Raw genomic sequence first — 14,969 nt, 5'->3', positions numbered from 1 at the left:
CTTCACAGCTGAGACATGTAGTAGTATATCGTATGATGCCTTTTCTCTTTTACAGATTTCTTTGTTGCTATTACTATTATTACTATTTGCATAGTTCCTGACATAATTATTCTGCCCTCAGTCCTGCTTACCATCTGTGTAAGTCATCTCAAACCAGGACATTCTGTCAGTACCATCTTCTAGAACTCTCTGTGCCTTCTGAACTACTCCAGTCTGGATTGGTGGCTCCCTTGGCCATTAACAGCTTGCACTCTTGGGGTTTCTTCCCACTGCCATCCCAGGTAGCCTTCACCTTTCTCGAAGGTCCCTATTTCCTGAGTCCTACACCCCCCTCTTGGTTCCTCCAAGTCCCTATTTCCTGAGTCCTACACCCCCCTCTTGGTTCCTCCCCATGTTTTGTAGACCATATCTTCTAGTAACTTCCAAAGGAGGAATACATGGGAATTGGAACTTTGGGAACTCATAGAGAAGCCTTCCCTACTAGTACCATCTAAGTAATCTTCCCCTGATTTCTCCCTAGAGCATTGTGTTTTTTACTCCTCTGCATAGCCTTTGTGTGAACTGACAATCTTCATACTTACTTCTCTGCTTACTTTACTTTTTGTTGTCCCCATAAGAAAGTAAGGTCATGAGTGGTGGGATCTCGTCGTCGTCTTTGCTTACTGCTAAACCCCAGTGTCCAGAACAATAGCACATCCAGTAGACACTCCATAAATATTTGTTGAATAATGGACCTAATAAATTTATTGGCTTGCTTAAATGTCTGAACCTGTAAAGAATAGAAATTGTTGGAGAAGTTTTGGCCCTCACTTGACATAGCACATCCTTAGGCAGAATGCATGTGGTTTACTCTATGACCGAGAACACACATCAGCCTTTGAAAATGAAACTGATAGCTTCAGCTGGATCCCCTGTTCCCGGCACCTCTGGCACGTGGCTTCCCTTTCAGCAACCCCATGGAAAACCCAGACTTGAGGCACTTGCTGGAGCCCTCCCCCTGAGGGATTTGCTGTTTTTCTCCTGCCAAAAGTTCATGGGAGACATTCCAGAGAGGTAGGCTAAGGGGTGTATCCCCACGGACTCAGGAGTGTAGATTGGTAGTATCCAAACTGTGTGTGTGTGTGTATGTGTGTAGATACATAGACATTTTACATGTACACACTAATTTTTTTATAAACAATACTTTATTGTGTTGTTCTCATGTATTATGGACATTATAAAACATGTGAAAAATTGAACCAAAAAATAGAAGAAATAAAAGTAACTTTTAACAGAAACTTTAATATTTTCTTTTATACTCTCTTAGATCACTATCTTTTTGAAGACCCTGATTTAAATAGGTATTTCTAAACTTTTGTATGCTGGGGAACCACCTGGATGGCTTCTTACAAATTGAGATTTCTGGGCTCCTTTCAGAGCGTGACTCATTAGCATGTGAGTCCGTACTTTTCCCCAGGACTCTAGTTACTATTCTGATATCTGTGGCTCACAGACCCCACTCTAAAATACTCACCGAGATACTCTGTGATTTGCTTCTGTTTTTGGGCAGAGCTAAGGAATCTCCTCCACATTGGGACATATCAGGACTGTGTTAGCTTAGCTTCTGGTCAGAATGCCTTCACAGATGCATAAAAGCAGTAGGCTCTTGGCTTTGATGGGAAGGGGCATCAGTTAACAACAAAAAAGGACCATGATGTTCCATTTCTGCATCTTTTATTTAAGACTTATTATTAGTATCTTCCATGGTGGGTGTTGATGTTCCTTAAGTCATATATTCTTCACCAAATTTAGTGCTAAGTAGTTGTTGTTTTTACTGAAAAATAGCACAATAATACAGCAGTCTATTTTGGGTCCCATATTTTGCACCTCATGCAGTGCTAATTACTTATTCTTATCTTTAGTACTCCTAAGAAAGAGGTAGGTAATTTTATCCCCATTTTATAGTTGTAGAAACTGAGGCCTAGAGAAGTCATTTCATCAGTTACTCCTACCACCAATCAAAGCAAAACAAATGAAACCATAAACAAACAAAAAACTCTTGCAGAGTCATATATTAAAACATAGGCTGATGATCCTTGCTCAGGACCACAGGGCTGGCAAGCGGTTGACTGGGATGGCTGGAGCCTCCTCACTCAAGTTTTATGCTCTTTACACAAGCTAGAAGCTGCCTCACTTCCTCACGCCCTCCCCAGATGCTTGGCTACCTGCGGCTGGTAAAAGCTGACTCTCTAGTCCTTCCCTCTGTCTCTCTTTAGTGACATCCCCAGTTGGCTGCTGAGCTGTCTACCTCCTGTGATAAGAAGTGAGCTACACAAGAGGCTTCAAATAGGATCACAAGTTATCATGTCCAATATACCTCAAATAAATAGGACCCCCTTCAGTGGTTTAGCAATGCCACATTCCTCTGGGAAATTATCTACACACTCAGTCTCTGGGACGGTTTGCCACTCAACCAGCACTGCACACCCATCATTCTATCCATGTGCTTGGCATCAGGTGAGCAAAGCTGGTAGATGCCAACAGCGTTCTCTCTTTTCATCCCCATGTTTTGGCACTGTAAACACAATGGCCTCTGGGGGCATTTTGATGGATGTTTTTCCCCCTCCATCTCAGTAATATTAACCTTGTTTAATAATCTATTAACAAAGAGGATAAAGGTCTTATTAACATTCACATGCTTTCTTTGCTGCTGAAATAACACTGCCTTTTTGTGTATTTGGAAGGCTGATTTTTTTGTTCCTTTTTTTTCTTTTTTTTTTTTTTTAATGACAGAGGTTGATGAATGTGGTGGAAAGGGCACGGGTAAAAAGACTGCGGGTCACCAGCTTCAGACCCTGGCTGGCCGCTCATTCTCTGTGCGACCTTGGCGACGTCACCCAGCCTCTCTGATCCCCTGTTTCCTCATTTGTAAAATGTCTATTATTAATTTATAATTAAGTAAATTTACAAATTAAAAAAAGTAATTTATAAAGTGTCTAACTTGGGACACAGAAAGCATGAATATATATATTAATTTTTTTTGCAATTCTTGTGCCCCGTGAAATGGGTTTTCATGGAATTGTAATTAAGACCATCCGTGAGTAATACATAACTGAGAACTCCCTTTAAGACACTTGCCTTTGGCTTCCGAGACAAAAATCATCCTGTCTACCATGATGGTATGTCTGTTCATGGGCTCAACCAATACTTGTTGAAGAAAAAAGAAACCCAGTGGATGAAGCTGTGGTGGATCTTAGGAAACAGTTGAAAGGACACAGATTCTTTTTTCTTCTGAAATGATTATTTTCACAAATTATGTGTTTATGTTCCCAAATCATCCTGGGCTTGAGCAAATCAAGCAGTTTCTCTGGCCATTTAGAATGAGTCTGAAGCTGGTTGTGTATTTGCGATCAGCTGTCAAGCAAAGAAAGAGAAAGGGAGAGACAAGGCATTAACCGTGACCACGGAACATGTTCTACCTGTTACTGAATGCCTGTGGAGTGTTTCTCAGACTGCCCATGTGCAGATGACAGACTGCAAATGCAGAGTCATTCCGAAGGGCTGGGTGGGGGCCTGAGACTCTGAGTTCCTAAGAAGCTCCCACTTGCTGCTGCTGGTCCTCAGTTCACACTTCAAGGGGCAGGTGTAGGCAATCTGTACACAGCACACAGTGGGTACATGTGAAAGTTCACATGTTTTCCTGCTCCATCTATAGACCTCCCCTCTGCCAAGAGGTGAGTTCTAGTTTCCTTTCTCTGCCCTGTGATGCTTTAATGTCCCCTTGTCCTTCTCTGTTATTCCTGTCATTCTAGCTGTTTCAGAGCCTAGGTGGCTACACACAACCTCAAGTTTTACCTCTAAATGAGGAGTTTGTATGTAGACATGGTGAAACAGAAAGAAAGCAAATAAACAAAACTGCGAAGCTACGTAACAAAGTTCTGATACAGGCAGGTAAACATCACATGTGAGTTAAAGGAGGGGGTTGTCCCCCCCAGCACACCTCTCATGCCTGAGGTCCACATTGAAAGTGTAAATGCCTGGCATTGCTATGAGATTTGGGGAGATGCTCTAAACACTTACAGAGGCTTGCCCTCACTGCTACCAAATGGCACACTCGAGTCGCCAGGCTGGGCATAGACTCTTGTTTCTTGTGTGTTGGCGTTGGAGCCATCTGGAGATACAGATCTGCCCAGCTCTGTGTACATGCCCTTCCCCATTCATGAGACTGCGTTGGGACTCAGGTATTGATATTTTTAAGCTGCTGCAATTGATAATAGTGCCCCAAGGTAAATTGAGGGGCTGGGGTGCAGGTTGGTTGAGAGAGAAAACTCCGCCTTCCCGTGTTCCGGATTATCCGGCAGAGAAATGTATGAATGCGTTTCTCTAGGGATTCAGAACTAATATCTTCATTTAAAAAAGTGTATCCCCCGTGCTATTTTTTTCAAATATATTCTTCAACAGAGGCATACTCATTTCCCTCCTGGATTAATTGCAGCCCTGTTGCTGATGGCTTTTGCATGAAGTTCAGCTGCTGCTTGCAGTGGGTAAGGCACTCTGATTGGGAATGAGCTCCGAAACGCAGAGGGGCAGCTGCGAGTCGTGGGGAAATTATTACCATTTCAGATGTCACTCAGCTTGATTTGTGATTAAGGGGAGCTGGAGGCTCCTCCTGTCTGGGCTGCTGCAAGAGCGGAAATCTGCTCTCCAAGCCAGGCGCGCTGCATTGTCATAGCCAATGCCCGTCACCTCCGCGCCGCCTCCTCCAGCGCGCCCAGGAGCCTGAAGCATTTAGCTTCAATTACAAACATCACTTGTCATTTCTGGGATGCTGACTACATTAATAAACTTTTTTTTTTCCTTTTTGGAGAATATGATTAAAGTGTCTTGTGGATAAATAACATTTATCTATTTTCCTTTCATTCCTGTGTTGTGTAAACCAGACAGCGGGAAAGGAGAAACACCTGAACTTTCAAGTCCCTGGAGTGGGCAGATGTGGCATCTCACTTGGTACTCCAGGGGCTCTTGCACAATGCTAGAGAGGTTTTTGTTTAACTTGATAGGCTAAACCGTTCACTCACCCAGCAGCCTTCTTGTGCGCATGGGACGTGATGAACTCCTGGAAGGGGAAGAACAGCTCTGCAGAAAGTGCAGGGCCTCCTGGAGTCAGGTGGGCCAGGCAGGGCTCAAAGTGTGCTAGGAAGAGAGCACATGGCTCGGTGAGGCCAGGACGCCCAGGTGACTTGATGAGGACTGTTTCCTTGCAGGCCTGGAGGTTTAATGCTTATGTGGTCCATTTGCGGTTCCAGCTGGTACCCAGAGCTGGTGGCCTTTACCAATGGCAGCATAACTTGTGATAAAGATAGGGGCTCTGGGTTAGAAGTGCGATTGAGTCCCAGCTCTGTCCTCAAGGACTCTGGTCCAGACAAGCACTTGGAGCCTCAGCCTTCAGAGAATGGAGAGACATGCTGAGCGTTCCGTGAGAATGGCATGTAGATAAGGGGACTTAGCCCTGTTGCCTGTTAGGAACGCTCAGGGGTGCCCTCAAAACATATGATAACCAGTTAGCACCAGCACAGCTCTGGAGCAACGTTCTGGGCTCCTTCCTGCTGGGTCAGGCCTTAACCCTTTAGTTGCTGGATTGTAGCACTAAATGGGAAAGCCATGTAGGGGGAGGCTCAGCATGCTGGCTTGCACAGAAGTATTTATGTATTGTAGCAACTGGAACGGCTGCATGGGGACAAACAGACAGTATAACAACCATAGGCTGTTAACCGAGTGGCCCACCTCATGCCAGCCCTCTGCAGACTGGGCTAGACGACTGTATGGAGAGGAGGTTTAACCCTAGAGTTTATAGTGGAATCACCAATCCACCCAGAAGATTCCTGATAAGACCCTCTGAGTCATTCATGTGTGCTAAGTACCTTCTGTGCATGAAGCACCTGTTTCTACACAAAGTGATGGAGGTGAGCAGGAGATGCCCCACCTCTCAGGGAGCTCATGGTCCAACAGATAATCGCAAGACACACCATCCAAATTAATCAGAAGTATACAGATGACAGAGGAGTGGATTCTACCAGGGAGACCTAGCGCTTCAGAGACATGAGGGCTTTTAAAAAATTATTAAGTATTAGTCATTCAGATAACAGAAGAATTAACTACCACTTATAAGAAATTATAAGTTTAGAGATAAGGTTGAAGACCCCTAGGCCACCCTACCTCCATCCCCAAACCTGCTGTAACCACAGGTATTCACTTGATGTCAATCTTTGAGGCTGTCGTTCTAGGAAATAGTAGTGGTATATCTGTGTGTGTCTCTGTGCAGTGTAAGTGAATGTTTGCATAAACTGTATCAGACTGCCCATACCAACGTTCAACTTACATTTTATTTCTTGACAATATGCCCAGATGTCCATGTGGGAAGCTATTGCTCAAAGTTCAGTCCATGGGCCAACAGCATCAGCATCGCCTGGAAATGTACTCAAAATGCAGATTCATGGCTCCATCTCACCCCAAGTGAATCAGAATCTCTGGTGGTGGGTCACTTTCTATGTAATTGTTCCATACACTAAAATTTGAGAAGATTGTTGTTCAAGATTCCATCCAAAATTCCAGGGCTTGGATCCCTGAGTCACCATTGGGAAGAGAGCCGCTCAGGAGATCAAGCCAAATAGGATCACCTGCATTGGATGTTATGCAAAGGAAATAGTAACTACTTCTCTGGTTGAGCTGCTGAGGTAATTACTTTGTGTTACACCAGTTAACCCAGTCTACAATGACCAGTACACTGTTACTTTAAACGAGGGTCCGGATTTCTGCTCAGTGGCTCCCCTACCAGACATGTTCAATTCCTGCTCTGGGAGAAGAATGTTTTTATAATCAATGGCCAGGTTTGCAGCTTCCAGGTGATCACAAGAGAATGGAAATAGAATCAGATCCTTGTTCCTATGGAGTGCAGAGAGGACCAGAACAAACCCATCTGGCTTACTAGACAACTTGATTGCTGATGAAGTACTTTTAAAGACCAATGTCTTCCTTGTTTGGTCTGACGTTCCTCAGATTGAGAAGTGGTTATAGCTGTCCTGTCATTGGGAGGAAGGCCTGCAAAATAAAAACTGGGAAAAATATCTCACATTCCTGTTTCCCATTTGCCACCCCTAACCCCCTTAAATGTAGCTACCCCTCAGAATAAACATTTGCATCAGAGCTAGTCCAGTGCCTCCAGCCAAATGTCCTCTGTTCCTCTATCTAGAAAAAATATATAAAACATGTAGATGATGGCAAACTGGTTTCATTTGTGTATTTGCATCATTCTGCTGTCTGTGTAAGTCAGTGGGTTGAAGATTCTGAGGCTTTGTCATAACACAGTGAGAGAAAGTACCACTTAGCATTGCTACCTATTATCAGCCCTGTTCTGGTTGATGGCTTGCTTGCCTTCTCCTCTAACCCCATGTACTTTCTGCTCTACCTGCATGATGAAAATGCGTTCAGGGGTCTTGGGCTTCTCTCTGAGGCTCCTTGGGATTCAAGTGAGGAGTCTTCTGTGGGAATTTTTTGTGGACCTCTCAGAGCATTAGTGACCCAGGAAGAAGGTGCATAGGAGAGAAGGAACACCTGATGCCTGCTATGCACCTCAAACAGCAGGTCTGGGTTCACTAGGGCATCCTAGGAATTTGGTGCTGGGAGATGCATTTGAGGCTGCTCAACCCAGTGCCCTCTATACCAGGGTCAGCAAGCTATAGCCTACAGGCTTAATCTGGTCCACCACCTGTGTGTGTACAACTCACAAGCTGAGAATGGTTTTTACATTTTCAATGATAGAAGACAAGTCAAAAGAATAAAATTTAGTGACACATGAAAAAAATATAATGAAAAAAAATTGAAAATTCAATTCGAATCAAATTCCTGTGTCCATATATAAGCTTTATTGGAACACAGCCATGCCCATCCGTTTACATATTGTCTGTGGCTGCACTTGCAGAGGCCATGGCAGGGTTGGCTGCTTGAGATAGAGACTTCTATGGCATGCAAAGTCTAAAATGTTCCCTCTCTGGCCTTTTCCAGAAGAAAGGTTGCCAACCCCAGGTCTATATAGTCTGGAGACAGGAGGCAGACAGTAACACATTCTCAGGGTGTCAAATCAATTTCCTGGACTGACACAGCCTCGGTGTGGCTAAACTTTGTAAAGTATTGGGAGGGATGAGGTAGTTCTGAGAGTTTTCCAAATTGAAAATTGGGCTCTGGGCAGGGCATGGAGTCAGGCGCATGCCTTTCCTGAAGCTCCCAGAGCTCACGCAGGTGTGAAAAAACTTGCTCTGTTGGTGGTGGCTTTCACCTTGGGGAGGAGACCGGAGGGAAGCTTTAATGGAGAGGTCTTTTGCTTTCGCAGGTGCCGTTCTTTTTAATTAGGGTGTGGGCTGGTGAGGCCCAGCTCCACCCCAGAGACATCACGGGAAGGGTAGAATCCATCAGACATCAAACAAATGGCTTTGGTTGAGCACATCCTATAGCCAGCACAGACATAATCGCGGGGCTCATTGCTCCCAATGGGAGCTGGGGAAATCAAGATGCGGCTCAAGATGACATTTCCAACCGTCCCCGGAAATGGGGGGAAATCAGTTTTATTTATTAATTCCATCTTGCCAGCTCCAAATTTGGTGTGAACAGTTATATTTTGAAGCACGTTTCCACCCTGCAACTAGCAGAGTTAATTTAATGAAATGAGTAGTCTTGTGATGACCTGAAGGGGAAAAACACATTAATCTGGAAACTATCAAAGCCGTCTGACATGTATTATTGTAGGACTCAGAAAAAATAAACAGTTTATGTAGAAGATTAAGTGGCAGTGTGGATTTGCTTTTGACATATCTTGTCTCCAAATCTAAGTTGGGGATTTATTATCGCACTATCATGTCACAGCTATCTCATTTATATGATAACACATCTGTAATGTTTTACAAGTGCAGCACTACTTGTTCGAAATGGGGCTTTTTTAAGTCCTAAATTATAGTACCTGGAGAGGCATGCATAATTATAGTGTGTGTTAGCAAATGAGAGGGTTCATTTTCCACCCGCACTCAGCATTAATCGTCAGCACAGTGGGTGCAATAAAATCATAATTGCTTCTTCCAAACTTCTCATCTGAGCTGTACAGGTTGAAGTCAGTGGTTGGATGGAAAGATGCCTACTGTTATGGTGGGTGGAGGCCTCACTCCCATCTTCCTAGAGAGGCGCTTGATCATATGGCAGGAGGTAGCCTTGAGTTCAGGTGAAGAGCTAGACCCCACTGGGGCTATATCCTGAAGTCCTCTGATCTCAGTTATGCTCTCAGATCAGTACTTCAGAAGACACCAGGGAATGGTGATTATGGGTCCTGGTTTGGGGATCTGGGTTTGGATTCCAGCTCTGCCTTTCAATTTTGGACAAATTGTCTCACTTCTCTGAATGACTGTTTTCTCATCTGTAAACGAAAGGTGGTAGTCTCTAACTCAAAGTGTTGTTAAGGTAATTGACTGTGTTTATGAAGCACAAAACACACCTGTGATAAATAGTAGACGTGATTACAGCTCTCTCCCCTGAAGATTACTGTCGATAGCCTTTGCTGTCCAATATGGCAGTCGCTGTCATATGTGGATATAGAGCACTTGAAACATGCCCAGTCCCAATTGAGCAGGACTGTAAATCCAAAACACCAGTTTTTGAAGACAAAGTACAAAAAAATAATGTAAAATACATCAGTGGTGTTTTATATTGATTACATTTTGAAATGATAATATTTTGCCTATATCAGCTTACATATACTAAAATAAATCCCACTCGTTCCTTTTTACTTTTTTCTTTGTGACTACCAGGACATTTAAAATTACACAAAAGGCTCACATTATAATTTTATTGGACAGTGCTGTCTAAACAGATGAATGCTGACCAAAACGTTATGTAAATACATGTTTCGAGTTGCAACTCATGGTTCCTGGTATTAATATTATTATTATCGTTGATTTATACTTAGCCTACTTCAGAAAAAAATATTTTAGGTGGTTTAGGGAAGAAGAGAAAAGAGCTAGTGATTGCCACAAGCCACCTAATTTAACTCCAAGCTCCCTGGTAGCTAAGGCAAAAAAAAAAAAAAAAAAAAAGAACACATATTTGGATCACGTGGGTCTTTTTAAAATGTGGAGGATTCATATAAGTTTGTTGGAAAAGGGAAGCTTTTTCCTGGCCCTGAATTCTCAAAGGACCATTTCCTGGTGCAATCCTGAGATTGCATATACACCTGCACCTCTCTGTCCTCCCCAAACAAGGCTTTTATGGACTCAGAACGCTGTGAGTCATACAAACACAGTGATGATAATTACACCTCCCTTTGTTTATGTAAATTATCTGATTTGATCCTGGAAGCAGCCCTGCAGGATGGGCCGTGTAGGGACCATTGTTCTTTTTTTATGGATGAGGAACCTGAGGATCAGGTTGAGCTTTAGTGACTTGCTCAAGTTTTCACCACCAGTGCATGGCAAGGCCAGGGTGCAAACCCTTGTTGCCCAAAGTGGAAACTCCCTGTGCTTCTGGTGGTAATGTACACTGTAGTGTGAAAGAAAGCTCAGTGGAGTGACCGATGGGAAACCGCCTCTGAGAGCCTCTTCTGAGAAAGGTGGACCCAAAAGCAGCTGGGATGCCAAGACCTCCAAAGATAAACTTTGCTTTAGCCAGAAAGAAGAGATAGGTGTCTCTACACGTGCAATTGTGTTCCTAACTGTGGCCCACCCAACTAAAGATAGCCGGTGACTGGGTCTCAAGGGACACCTGCTACATGAGCGTGTTAGCTTGCTCGCCTCTGAGATCAGCTTCCCTGGAACCTTAGGGCACACACCCGTCACCTGGGACCTCATCACAGTGCATGTTTATTCGGAGGCCCAGGAAGAGGGCTGAGCATCCGCATTGCTCACAAGCTTCCGGGTACTGCCTTTTCTGTTGGTCTGATGGTTGAGTAGTGAGCTCTAACGTGTGTTTTCTGATTTCCCCCCAAACTGCCTCAACTGTAGAGTTTTATACAAAGATCGGAGGACTGATTTACAGACTTGCTATAAATTAAAGCTTCTCTGGAGGCTTTTAAGCAGTACTGATGCTTGACATCCACCCTAGGTCAGTTAAATTAAACAGTTTCTGGGAATGGGGCTCTGAGACTGGCACATTTTCACCTCTCCCTGGGTGTTCTTAGAAAAAGGCATCCATGTTCGAAGACTACATTTGTGAATAGTGGGATCACACAGCTTAGAAGATTCTTCTGCCTGGCAGTTGCCCAGGTACCCCAAATCCGAGCACTGGCTGCCCAGAGAGTTTTTCTCCTGTTGCTACCAAAAGACAGTGTTTGTTACATGGCCCAGCCATTCACTCTTAAATTCGTCTATTGAGGGCCTACAGCATGCAAAGCACGGACCCCGCTGTGGATGCAGTCTGAACACAGCAGGCAAGGTCCTGGCCTTGTAGGTGTTCACATTCCAGTGGGTTAAATTGCTGATGAGGTGTGAAGAGCAGGGGAAGGGAGGTCTAGTAGGAGTGAAGCCCAAGTTCATAGGTCGGGCCGGCTATCCGGAGACCAAAGTTGGGACCTCAACTGTCTTCATCCCAGAGCAGTTTTAGAAACATCTGCAGAGAGCTGTAACAATCTAGTTTCCCGAGTCCCACCTCCAAGCTGGATAAGCAGAGTCTGCAGGGTGGATCTGGCAATCTGCATGTAGGTGTTGAAAGAAATTGGGGTAATTCTGATATAACGTCCAGATTAAGAAGCCCCAATCTCTACTTTAAAAAGTACCAACTTCAACAAGGAATAAAAGGCGTGTTGTCAGGCTCTCTCTCTGCTAAATAAATAGCTCACATGCCTTCTTTAAAGCAGAGGCACGGTTGGCAAAGCAGCTTTCAGAATGCCCACATCACTCCCCTTCTTCTCCTTTTGAATAAACAGCTGGCAAATATGACATCAATTTAACTGTAATGACTGCTTTTAATTTTCATTTTAAATCTATACTGTTACTATATATTGGGATCCTGACTGGTGCCAACTGCTCTGGCCACACGTCTGGTTTTCATTTAGTCTCTGAGTTCCTTTGGGTAGTCGTGTTCAGAGGCCTGGTTTAATGCATGACCCTAATTGCAATGTGGAATTAAGTTGGTGCTGACTGTAGCGTTTTCAGTCTTAGAATCAAGGAAAGTATCTAATAGGAGGGGGAAAGAAAAGCCTCTCCAGAGTTTCACCCCTTACCAGTGCCTTATCTTTATAAATTTTTTACATTGAACATTTTTTTTAATTGAGTGCATAATATGGCTATAAAACAGCAGTTTAGATAATGTGGTCAGGCTGCTGGTTTATATATATCTCTTCTCAGTTTCAAAATGTCCCCTTCTTCCCTTCCTCATCTGACACTGGCTTCATTTCTCATTAAAAATGCTGGTGGCTTGGAAGTGAGGATAGAAATGCAGGCTGGGCTCCTTCTTCCAAGTTATGCATGGTGCTGAGTTCTCCTGGAAGCCTCAAAGGCTTTGAGGGAAGCTAGGTTGCCAGCTGATAGTTATTTTCAACAACTGTTGGCCAGAGATCTGCTACGTAAAGGATTAAATTCAATGTTTTTACATCAAATGTATTTAAGAAAAAGATTTCCTCCAAGATGGCAGGTACCTCTTGGTACACTAGGGTGTGGCCATGGCAGTGAAAATGCACCCATGTTTCTTATTCATGGGAAAAGATAGATAAAAGGAGATACCGATTGGAGATTAGATGAGATGCCCAATAGGAGAGAAGCTGAGTTGGAGCAGACCATTTTGGGGGGTGGGGGTCCAAATCAGAAGCATAATCTTCACTATACAAATATTTGCCGCACAAAAGTTAGTGATTAATGTATGTTGATTCTCCTCCAAAATTGTTCTCTTGCATTGGTTCTTTCTTCTGTTTGTCTCTTCATGCATTCATTCAACATGCTGTTTATTGAGTAATTGCTGTGTTATCATTGGGGGCCATGGAGAAAATCACATGCCCACCATCTTGCACCTTCCAGTCCAGTGATAAACAGGGAGGAAACCGTGCAGTGGGAAGTAAGTGTCCCAGGTGATTTTGTAAGGGGAAGTGAGTGATGCTTCGGAGCACCAGCAGGTGCCCAGCCCAGGCTGAAGGGAATAGGAGGGCCGCCACCAGCCCATGGAGCCCAGGCCCTGCACAGACCATCAGAAAATGGCCCACTCTTACCCAATTGTCCTGGCATCTTGCCTGAGGCCTGATTTGGAGGCTGTGAGATTGTCACATGGGAAACTTGGCATTGACTGAAATGATACTGCTGAAGATGATTTTTAGTCTGTCATGGCAGAAATTTCTCTCTGGTCTCAGTATAAGGGAATGCTGTGCTTTTCCTAGTTTGGTGTATCTTACGGACAGTGCAGACTTTGTCCCTGAAGATGTATCTCTTGCCTTGAGAGCTAGATAACTCAGTCATATTTGTACCTCCCTTCTGGAAATTGCCAAGATCATAAGAGTGCTCTATTTGTAATGTTAGTTTTACCAATCTTAGTATGTCTCTACCCTTATTTCATCATTTTACCCAATTCCTTTATTTATTTTATTATTTTGTGCTTTAGCCATTTTTTGAAACTGTCTCAAATCCACCAGGAACAAGGGTTAGGAACACATTTGGTGTCAGTGAAATCATTTGAGGAAATAAGCAAGTTAAAACGGGATGCTGTACTCAGAGTTGAGAGGAAGGAGAAAGGGAGGGTGGAGTTTAAAAGTCAGGTTTTAACTGTAGGGGTGATTCAAAAATAGTTAAGTTAAATTAAAAAAAAAAAAAAAACAGAACAAGAACAAGCCCTTCCAGTTTCTCCAAATCCTGGACACCTGACACCCAGCCAATGTCAATATTAGCTAAAGAGGTTTGGCCCCTGTTCAGTCTGATCAAAAATAAATTAGGGGGGGTGCTTATAAACAGGGCTTACAGGACACACACACACACTCCACGAGCAAGGATAACGATTATAGGCTTTTAATAAATGCTAATTTAGTGATAACAATTTTACATAGAGTTGTTTATGCCAAGATCTGACATTAGCTGATTTGGGATTTCAGCCATTGACCAAGAAGCCAACTGGTGTGTTCTCCAGATGCCTCATGCCTCCCCTCTCCTCCACATCCACTGCCCTCACCTGATGGCTCCAACCAGCTTCCTCTCAGTGGCTCGATCCAGGCATGGCTTGAGGTAACCCCCACTGTGGGACCTGACACACTCCCTGTACACTGACCCACAGTCTCTCTCACTATTCATCAGATTGTGTTTCTTCACTTGTCTGAAAGGAGCACTGAATGTCTCACATAGAAATTCAGGCAGTCAGGGTCTGGATTTTCATTCTTTCCTTTCTCTCTCTCTGGTGGATCTTGGCCCATGATATTTCCAGATCACAAGAGAGAAAGAAATGCTTTTCTTCAACTCTGCAAGGGATGCCTTGGGAACAGTGAGGGAAAAGGAGAACTACCCAGCCAGTGAATCTACCAGAAGTTTGAGCACATGCAACAAGGTCTCCCCGTGTTCCATCGAAGCCAGAATTACCCCCGATGTACAGTCGTGTAGACACAGCGACACTGTATTGAGAGCATGGGTTTTAGTCTGATGGATCTGTGTTCAGACTTGGCTCCCCTTATTTGCCAATTATGTTTTGGGAGACACGCCTACCCCGACCCTCAGAGTTCAGTTTCCTCATTTGTAAAAGGCCAAGAGCGTTACCTGCTGGACGATTCTGTCATGAAGCATCAAAATGGTGGGAATAGGGACCCTGGGTGGCTCAGTCGTTAAGCGTCTGCCTCAGGCTCAGGGTGTGATCCCAGGGTCCTGGGATTGAGCCCCACATTGGGCTCCTCTGCTGGGAGCCTGTTTCTTCCTCTCCCATTCCCCCTGACTGTGTTCCCTCTCTCGCTGGCTGTCTCTCTCTCTCTGTCAAATAAATAAATAAAGTCTTAAAAA

At 44.0% G+C, this 14,969-nt stretch overlaps 1 long non-coding RNA gene across 3 annotated transcripts in view; it reads left to right on the top strand.

Moving 5' to 3' along the window:
- LOC113252518 (uncharacterized) overlaps positions 1-14,969 on the top strand; it is a 512,658-nt gene that overhangs the window by 364,799 nt on the left and 132,890 nt on the right. For 2 of the 3 annotated variants that reach the window (XR_008960202.1, XR_003314880.4), the window contains one exon: positions 14,081-14,210. The exons of the other annotated variant lie outside the window; for it this stretch is intronic. This is a non-coding gene — a long non-coding RNA (uncharacterized LOC113252518). The remainder of the gene's footprint in view (positions 1-14,080; positions 14,211-14,969) is intronic. 3 annotated transcript variants of the gene reach the window in all.

The sequence above is a fragment of the Ursus arctos genome, unplaced genomic scaffold (assembly GCF_023065955.2).
Source record: "Ursus arctos isolate Adak ecotype North America unplaced genomic scaffold, UrsArc2.0 scaffold_19, whole genome shotgun sequence".
NCBI lineage: Eukaryota > Metazoa > Chordata > Mammalia > Carnivora > Ursidae > Ursus > Ursus arctos.
Note: the sequence above shows the minus strand (reverse complement) of the source record. Positions and strands in the feature narration are given on the sequence as shown.